This window comes from Urocitellus parryii, chromosome 11, assembly GCF_045843805.1.
Source record: "Urocitellus parryii isolate mUroPar1 chromosome 11, mUroPar1.hap1, whole genome shotgun sequence".
Classification (NCBI taxonomy): Eukaryota; Metazoa; Chordata; class Mammalia; order Rodentia; family Sciuridae; genus Urocitellus; species Urocitellus parryii.
This window is the reverse complement of record NC_135541.1, coordinates 81,567,203-81,577,285: the sequence shown is the minus strand read 5'-3', so window position 1 is coordinate 81,577,285 and position 10,083 is coordinate 81,567,203. Positions and strand designations below refer to the sequence as shown.

General features: G+C 40.6%; 1 pseudogene; it reads right to left on the bottom strand.

Moving 5' to 3' along the window:
- Positions 1 to 690: 690 nt before the first annotated feature.
- On the bottom strand, positions 691 to 8,698 carry LOC144249298 (protein arginine N-methyltransferase 6-like; annotated as a pseudogene).
- Between the last annotated feature and the right edge of the window lie 1,385 nt (positions 8,699 to 10,083).

The window sequence follows — 10,083 nt, the reverse complement described above, 5'->3', positions numbered from 1 at the left end:
AGACTTTTTTCTCCTAAATGTGGATTTTGAAATTCTTAGGTATGCTGTATAAGTATATAAAGTCCATTTTCATGTGTTCATAAACTTTAGCACCCAATAAAAGTAGTAGGAACTGGGCTATATAAACTACTTCCTCATCTCCACCCCTTAATTACCAGTAATGAGTTTCATTTAGGGAACAATGAGGAACAAGTACCATAGCCTTCAGGCATCTAGCAATGGAGGGAATTCAGACACAGAAATTAAGGCTCTGGAGAGGTTAAGTCATAGTGGAAACTTCCGGAGTGAAACTGAACTCTTATACCCTTTTCCAGCCTGCAGACTTAGATAAGGTGTGAGGTGTTTAGTTTGTGCATGGGACCCACCATAAACTGACATTTTATCCATCTTTTTTTTTCCTCTATAAAAGAAAAGAAATGGAAATACAAGTGCTTTTTACCACATGCTTTTAAGGCTTAAAAGCCTATCAATAAGCATGTTGTATCCGTGATTGAGGAGATCACTTTATAAATTGCCATAAGAATCTCCTCTAATGGAGACTGAAGTCACTCTCTCTCCCCAAGAACCATGAGGGAAAAGAGAGATAGTCCCCTACTTGCACCTGAAATCTCCCTTTCTCCTCTGACCTCCCTATTCCTCTCCCAAACAGGCCAGGCTGCCTTGGGAGGTGGCTGGGAGAAAAAGCAATGCTCAGTCCCCCATGGCAACGTCTCTGGTCTTTTCCTCCTGGTCCCCCATTTTGTAGAGCAGCAGAAAGTGCAGGTGAAGAGGATTGTCCTGGGAGGGCAGCAGCAGTGATCTCTGCTGAAATGACCCTGCCTTGCTCCACTTGTACTGTCTCCTTTAGGAAGAGGAGTGTCTGCTTCCAGAGTGTGGCCAGGTGAAAAGGCGAGATGGACAGCACCAGGAGTTTCTCTGAATCTCCTCCAGGGAAGGTCACCTGGAACCAAAAGGCCAAACCATGCATGGGCACCCAGACATAACAGCTGTAGCGGAAGTGCCCACCCACCTTGCCTCCAACTCCAGCTCCAGGCGCGCAGGTCAGCTGGAGCTGAGCAAAGTGCTGAAGCCAGGCCAACACATCCTGGCTGGAAGGACCCTGCACCAAGATCTCCGAGTGGCTCATGAGGTAGCTTGTGGCGAAACTCTCTAGGAAACTCATGTCCATGCCTTAGTGCTGCTTCACCTGGCTCCAAAAGCCTAGGCGCCACTCCAGCATCTGGTTGCTGATGGGGGCTACAAAGAGCTCAGTGAAAACCAGTAGGAGAATATCGACCTCCCTCAGCCACTGGGTCTGCAGGTTCAGCACAGACCTCAGCATGGACTCATGCAGAAGTCCATAGCCCATTCACTCGCTTACAATGGCATCCACGTGCTCTGGCAACTCCACCATCTCCACTGGACCCTTCAGGACATGCACTTGGTCCTCCAGCCCATTGAGCCGCCTTGCCTCTCTGGCCTCTTGCCAAATGTCACTACCAGCCTGGGCACAGAATATGCTCAAAATGCCGGTGCCTGTGCCCACCTCCAAAAACGTCTTGCCTTGCAGAGCTGCCCATTTCCGCAGGATGCCAAGGCGGTAGGCATTGGTGAGGACACAGTTGGAGATCCTCTCCTCCCCGACATGTCCCTGTAGCACTCCTAGTACAGGTGGTCCTGCTTGCTTGCTCTTAGTCCTCTGGGGTCGGGATCATGGCAAGTCCACCTCCTGCTCCCCGTCCTCTTCTTCTTCAGTTCTCTCCCCTCCTTTGCTGCCGCCCCCCCACGACTCTCCAGATATTTCATATAAATGGAATCATACAATATGTGGTCTTTTGTGATTGATTGGCTTCTTAACATGATGTTTTCAGGTTTCACCTACAGTGCAGCATGTATCAGTACTTCATTTCTTTTTATTGACAAATATTCCCTTTTATGGATACACCACATTTTATTCAGTTGACAGATCCTGGGGTCATTTACATATTTTTTGGCTCTTATGAATAATGCCATATGAAATTCATGTGCAAGTTTCTATGTGAACATTTTATTTTCATTTCTCTAGCATATATACCTTTGGGACTTACTGGGGCATATGCTCTTTCCCCTTACTGGTTAAGGGTAAGTTCAAAGAAAAAAATGGAACTGTTAATTCTGGCTGAGAAATTAGAAAAGACTACTTAGTAAAAGTGGTATGTGAGCTAAGTTTTGAAATAGGAGTGATAGGATTCAACCAGAAAAGGGAAAATGAGATGACAGGAAGTCAGACATTTTGACTTCAATAACATTTGACTTATGTTTGCATATCATTATCCACAGTACATGTATGAAAACACAAATTGGTGTAAATATATTTTATATACAACAAGAGATATGAAAGCTGTGCTCTGTAACTGTAATACAAATTGTAATGTATTCCGCTGTCATATAAAAAATCAATTAAAAAAGGCATTTTAAAGAGTGATATATCAGTAGTAAATCTTCATCAACACAGCATATGTTTTTACTTCTGAATATTTTATTTGTATATTATAGTTACACATAATAGTGGGGCTCATTTTGACATAATTATATATCATGGAATAAAATTTTCTCCACTTCAGTCCCCAGTACTTCCCCTTTTCCTCTCCTTCTCCCTCCTCCTATTTCCTTTCTACTCTAATCGTCTTCCTTCTATTTATTTATAATTTTAAAATTTAGTTCTTTATATATAAACATAAAACTCAAATTCACTGTGGTCCATTCACATGTACATAGCATAATTTGGTCAATTTTTATCCATTGTTCCTCTCCTTTCGCATTCCTCCTCCCTCCCCATCCATTGCTCCACTGATCTCCCTTCTATTTTCACAGGATTCCTCCCTCACTTTTTCCCCTTTCTTTGGTCAAGCTTCCTTCTATGAGAGAAAACATTCAACCTTGACTTTCTGAATCAGACTTATCATATATATATATATATATATATATATATATATATATATATATACATACATACATATACATATATTAGTAAAATACTCACAAAATTTAATATTTAACTAGAACTCTACAGTTTCATGGCATTGAGTACATTCACATTTGTACAACCATCACCAACAACCATCTTCAGAACATTTCCATCTTGGCAAATTGCAACTTTTCACCCTTAATAAAGATAACTCCCAGTCCCTGGCAACCTCCACTCTACTCCTAGAGTACTTTTGGACTGTTTCTCTTTCACTTAGCAAGAGAGATCCACCACTGATTAATGGGTGGTGTCTATATTTACAGGCCTTGCTGCACATACATGATTGAGTGTATTGTAAGGACAGGTAACAGAAAATAGAGGAAAAAATAGGTGGAGACAAAAACTAAACATATGGATCTCTATCCACAGGCTTAAGCAGCCCTGCCACAGATCTGCCTGATTATTTCACATCAAGAAATTGACGTTCCACCTGGTGCTGTGGTGCATACCTCTAATCCCACCAGCCTGGGAGGCTGAGGCAGGAGGATTGCAAATTCAAATCCAGTCTCAGCAAAAGCAAGGGGCTAAGCAACTCAGTGAGACCCTCTCTCTAAATAAAATACAAAAGAAAAGAAGGCTGGGCATGAGACTTGGTGGTTGAGCACACCTGAGTTCAATCCCGAGTACTAAAAAACAGAACCAAAAACATAAAAAGCAAAAAAAAAAAAAAAAAAAAACAGAAATTGACCTTGACCTTGACCTTCCTATAATCCCAACTACTCAGGAAGCTGAGGCATGAGGATTGCAAATTTGAGGGCAACCTGGGCAGCTTAGCAAGACCCTGTCTCAAAATAAAGTTTGTAAAAAGGGCTGGGGATGCAGTTCAGAGGTAGAATGCTCCTGGGTTCCAGTCCCAAGATTTTTGGAGCCATTTTCACTTTGCAGATCCACCAGTAGTTTCACACTTTCCCAGTTTCCCTGCCTTCACAGGAGGCCAGGCACATCACAGCACCATTATAGCTTCATGTCCTCAGTGCCCATCCATGGTGAGGATTCTAGTGAGTGTCCTGTAAGCACTTCCATGTTCCCCTCTTGTACCATCACAGTCTGGCATTGAACATCACATGTTTTCCCATGACCTTGGATTGAAATCTAAATTTTGTAGAACCCTGAGCCCCCAGAACCCAGCTAACCTGAAGCACACTTGCTTGCACTGATGCTTTCTGTCAAGAAAGCATTTCATAGTGCAGGCTCTTGAAAAACAACTTGGCAATGCCTCAGAGTTAAACAGTTATACTATGATGGAGGAACTTTCCAAAAGTGTCAAATAAAAATTAATCACTGTATAATCCTAAGCTATATGTCTAGTAAATCATATTAGTTAGTAGAGTGACTGACTGGATTCATCAAAAATTGAGTATTAAAGAAAATTCTTTTTAACACTCGTGTATTTACTTGAATATAATAACACATAAGTAATTAGCTTAGCCTTATAAAAATATGGGGCTTGGTCAAAATATTTACACATTTTTTAAATTAATGGTAGAATACACATACCACTCACCATCACAACCATTTTTAAGTGTACAGTTCAGATCAGTTGCTTAATTACAGTCATGTGGTTGTGTGCCCAATCTTCAGAACTCTTTATCTTATAAAACCAAAACTCCATTTCCATTTAGCAACTCCATATTCCACTATTCATTCCCTGGCAATCACCAATCTAACTTTCCTTCTCTATGAATCTTACTACTCTTGGTCAGATTAACTAATGTTAAGTAGAATTATACCGTATTTGTCCTTAGATCACATAGCATCTTATCCTTGAATTTTATTAATGATGTATCAGAATTCCCTTCCTTTTTAAGGATGAATAGTATTCTGCTATATGTGTGTATGCTAACTTTTGTTTATCCATTTAACATTTGATGGACACTTAAAATGCTTACACCTTTGGCTACTGCAAATAATGCTATGAGCATGGGTGTCCAAATACCTGTTTGGTTTTTATTATCAATTCTTTTGGGGACTTATACCCCAAAGTGGAATTGCTTATTAAGTTTCCTCAGCAACTGCCATACTGTTTTCCATAGTGGCTGCACTATTTTACATTACCCGACCAACAACACAAGAGGGTTCCTGTTTTTCCATTCCCTTGTCAACACTTGTTATTATTATTATTTTTGAATAGTAGCCAATCATAATGGGTGTGAGGTGGTTCCTAATTGTAGTTTTGATTTTCATAATGGTAAATAATGCTGTACATCTTGTGCTTATTGGTCATTTGTGAAACTTCTTTGGAGAAATCCTTTGACCATTTTTTAATCAAGTTTTATTGTTGTTGAATTCAAGGAGTTCTTTATTTACTTTGGATTTTTTTTAAAAAAATATTTATTTTTTAGTTGTAGTTTGACACATACCTTAATTTTACTTATTTATTTTTATATGATGAAGGGCCTCACACATTCTAGGCAAGCACTCTACTGCTGAGCTAAAACTCCAGCCCATTACTTTGGGTATTTTTTAAAAATATTTTTAGTTATAATTGGAAATAATAACTTTATTTTATTTATTTTTCTATGTGGTGCAGAAAATCGAACCCAGTGCCTCACACATGCTAGGCAAGTGCCCTACCACTGAGCCACAAACCCAGCCCAACTCTGAATATTAAACCCTATGGGATATGGGATTTGCAAGTATTTTCATCCCTCCTATAAGTTGCTATCTCACTATCGACTTAACAAGTTTTAAAAATAAATAAAACTCTTGGGTTTATTTGAAACTTTAATATCCTCATCACTCTTGAAGGTCTTAAAATATTATACTTTTCTAGCTTGTACCTTTTCCCCACCCAGTTCTAGGTATGACATTATTACAGTCTTTTTTGAGCTGTGTGATAATTTTAGACTTAGACCTCTGGGTAAGGAATCTAAACTTTTTCTGTGTCACGTAATGAGGAAGCCACATAAGACAGTAAAACGTCTTGGACCAGTAGGGAGAAAACCCAAAATTTAGACCTGCTCTATCACTTATTTCTAGTGTAATACTTGAGTAAGTCATTTAACTTTTTTGACCTTAAGTTACATGTTTACAAAGCAGAATGTTAATTATTGGCCTCCAGTGAACCATTCACCATTATAAAGCATGGACGACATTTTCACCAGGTGGTCCAGCAGTCATGTTCTCTGGTATTTAATCCAGTGAATTGAAAACATATCCATAAAAACCCTAACTATGCATGTTTATAGCTTCTTTATTCATAACTGCCCAAACTTGGAAGCAATCAAGATGTTCTGATGAAAAGAAATGAATTAAATTCTAGATAACAGAATATTTTTTTCTTCGTTGTTCAAAACATTACAAAGCTCTTGACATATCATATTTCATACATTAGATTCAAGTGGGTTATGAACTCCCATTTTTACCCCAAATACAGACTGCAGAATCACATCGGTTACACATCCACATTTTTACATAATGTCATATTAGTAACTGTTGTATTCTGCTACCTTTCCTAAACTCTACTATCCCCTCCCCTCCCCTCCCATCTTCTCTCTATACCCCATCTACTGTAATTCATTTCCCTCCTTGTTTATTTTCCCATTCCCCTCACAACCTCTTATATGTAATTTTGTATAAAAATGAGGGTCTCCCTCCATTTCCATGCAATTTCCCTTTCCTCTCCCTTTCCCTCCCACCTCATGTCTCTGTTTAATGTTAATCTTTTCTTCCTAGTCTTCCTCCCTGCTCTGTTCTTAGTTGCTCTCATTATATCAAAGAAGACATTTGGTATTTGTTTTTTAGGGATTGGCTAGCTTCACTAAGCATAATCTGCTCTAGTGCCATCCATTTCCCTGCAAATTCCATGATTTCGTCATTTTTTAGTGCTGTGTAATACTCCATGGTGTATAAATGCCACATTTTTTTTTTATCCATTAATCTATTGAAGGGCATCTGGGTTGGTTCCACAGTCTAGCAATTGTGAATTGTGCTGCTATGAACATCGATAGATGTAGAACCTAGCTGCAAAACAAGACTGTCACTTTCACATACAGTACATTCAGAATTGATATAGGCTTTTCCCTACCTTGGGAGCTGGTATTACACATACACATGCACACACACACATATTTTTTGAAATATTATAATATTTCAGTATTCTCTTATAGGTGTGCTAAAAATTATGTACTAAAATTAATTAGCTGAATATCCTCAGATTTGTTACCAACATTTAATTTTTAAAATTATCCTCAGTGAACTATTTATTAATTTTGAGAATCAATAGTGCTTTACACATCCTTTGGTTTATCCAACCAGACATTATAGGGCTCCCATAGACTTCAACATTGACACAATGGACAATTTTCTGGCTCCAATTCCACAATCCATTGACATTATTTCCTTAACAATTTTAATGAAATGACAGATAAAAAAGAAAGTACAATAGTTTTAGTGTAAAAATAAAGTTTGTGACCACTAAATGTGGGTTAAACAAAGATTATTAACCCTTCTCCTTGACCTCAAGAACTCAAAAATTCAGTTATAAACTTTTTTTTTTGTTTTCTATTTTCTTGAAAAGAAAAAAACACCCTAGGGCAAATCTATCAATCTGTGAATAACCCTGAAATTACTCAAGGAACATTGCCACACCTGGCTGCATTCTGGGACCTACTAATGTCTCTCCTAGAGAGTGCACAGGGCACACAGGGAGAGGCTCATTTCAAAATGAGCATAGAGTTTGGGCTTCCCTCCTGGTTCTAAGTCCCCCACATTGAGACTCACAGTGGTCACTTCAAGACAGGTAATTCGATGAGCATTAGCTTGGAGCTGGAGGTGCAATCTATAGTCTCATGGACTGTTGCCTCATCTGCTAGGAACACTTGCCTTAAATTAAGGCTGACCTGGCCTACCTCAGCCTCAATCTGGGCATGCAAAATCCCTCCTAGCCCACCAGAAAGAAGAGTGACACCAAGCACAGGCTGTTCAGAGCACATTCTTGGAACTGGAGCACCTGGGGTCATTTTTTTTTTTAAACAGCTCCAATTCCACTTTGTAAGAAGCACTTAATGCTTCTTAAGGAAAACAAGAAGCATCCTCTCTCCCTTTGGCCATCTCTCCCATTCCTAGAGAATTGGGAGAAAAGAGCTGTCTGTCACCAGGAACCATTTGGAGCCAGGAATGCAGAAGCCAAGGCCAGCCTAGATAAACCCAATTCTGAAGCACTTTGTGCTGATGGATACATTCCTGACTGGTTTCAGACCAGTCCCTGGAGGACAGCAAGCTCAGGAGGGTGGCTGCCTGGCTGGAATGAAGGGGCCAATGGAAGGGATGCTGTCCATGAACCAGCCTAGGCTGCGCAGGGGGCTTGGCAGCTCAGGAGGAACAGGAGACCCGGAGGACTCCTGGTGAAGCTGCTGCTGTCTAGCAGCCCCATCTTGCAGAAGAGAAGCCTATTGATGTAGGGCACAGAAGAGAGCTCCTGGAGCTCAAAGTCCACCTTAAACTTACACTTCTTTAACATTGTGAGAGCCAGGCGCCAGCAAGCTCCACTAAGCCCCGGATCCACCCAGACCCAGGGCTGGGGCCTCCAGCTGCGCACAGGGGCGAGGCTGGGGGCTCCAGGGGCTGTGGCAGCGATGCCTCCGCTCTCTCTCGCGGTAGCCCAGGTCGAGCGCCACTGCGGCACCAACCTTGGCTGACCTCCAGGAGCAGTTGTGCTGCAGCTGGCCCAGGAAGGGTGCCCTTAGGTGCGCACCTCGCCGATGTCGCCATCCTTCTGAGAGCTGTGAGAAGCAGAGCTCAGAGTATGGTCGCTGTCTCCACCTCAGCCACTCGGGCTGGGGCGCCCCCAGTGGCCGCCATCTGCAGCGCACTACTGGGCGGAAGCGGGAGGCACAGGGAGGATGGGGAGATTCAAGGCGGGCTGAACCCTCGGGGAAACTAAACCTCAATGGCAGTTAGCACCATCATGCCTCTCTTGGGTTAAAAACAACAACAACAGCAGCAGCCAAAAAAGCTTCTTTCTATAGCTTTCTGGGCACCTTTGGTTTCAGTTTTTGCACCACCTCTTTTCTCCCCCTGCCCTTCCAGCTATTTCTTTCCCTTGGGTTTCAGAGTTGATAGGGGATGTCAGAATATGACGTTGTTTTAGTCAAATTGAAATCCAAAAACTAAAACTTCTTTTAAATACTCAATATTCTCGAACCTTCAAATATGAAATAAAGAAGAGGAAAAAGGAAAGGGATTAAAATGTGTTGAGGGCCTACCAAGTGCCCAGCCCTGTACTGATACAGGCTTTTTTTTTTTTCTTTTATCTAATGCCTGTCACCCAGGGTAAAAAAGAGCATAGAAGGAGTTAAAATCACACCTTCCCTTTTAAAATTTGCCCATACTAGGAACTGAAAATGCTTAAAATCAAAGTCTGCAGGGTAAGCTTAAAAAAAAAAAAATCTTGTTACTTGCATAGCAATTACCTGTCCTGTATAAGCACATGCAATATCTTGTTAAAGTGTCTGTTCACTTGGTTACATAAAGTTCAGGTTTTTCAGCTGGGATTTTTATCCTTCAATCTCAAGGACTCTCTTGCAGTAACCTCTAAAAGGGTGTAATTGAAAAGATTCTCTTTCCCAGTTAATTCATTTATTCATTCATTCATATAAAATAGTTTAATTGCATAAAATGTCAATCACAAGCTAGTCCCAATGATTAAAAAAAAAAAAGAAAAAACTAAGAATTTTACCCTTTACTGATGCAGACCTATTTAGATCCAACATTAAAAGACATGGCATCAAGCTAGGTGCCTAGAAGTCTACTTGGCTCAGCTACCCATCAAGCCCAATGGCCCTGAGGCTGAGGCAGGAGGATCACAAGTGGCAGCCCAGTCTGAGAAACCAAAACCCTGCCTCAAAATTTTTACAAGTGTGGGGGATCTATAGCTCGGTGGTAGAGTGCTTAACTAGCATGTGTGCAAGGTCCTGGGTACAAACTCCTGAACTGCAAAAACAAACAAACAAATTCCACAAGCAGACAAACAGAATTCATTTAGGTAGAAGTTGAAGGAAGAAGCAATGAATTGAAATTGACCACTTTTCTGAATTTCAAATAATGTAAAAGATTTGAGATAAAGTGAGGGGAAAGTGTTCTTGGTAAAAGAAATA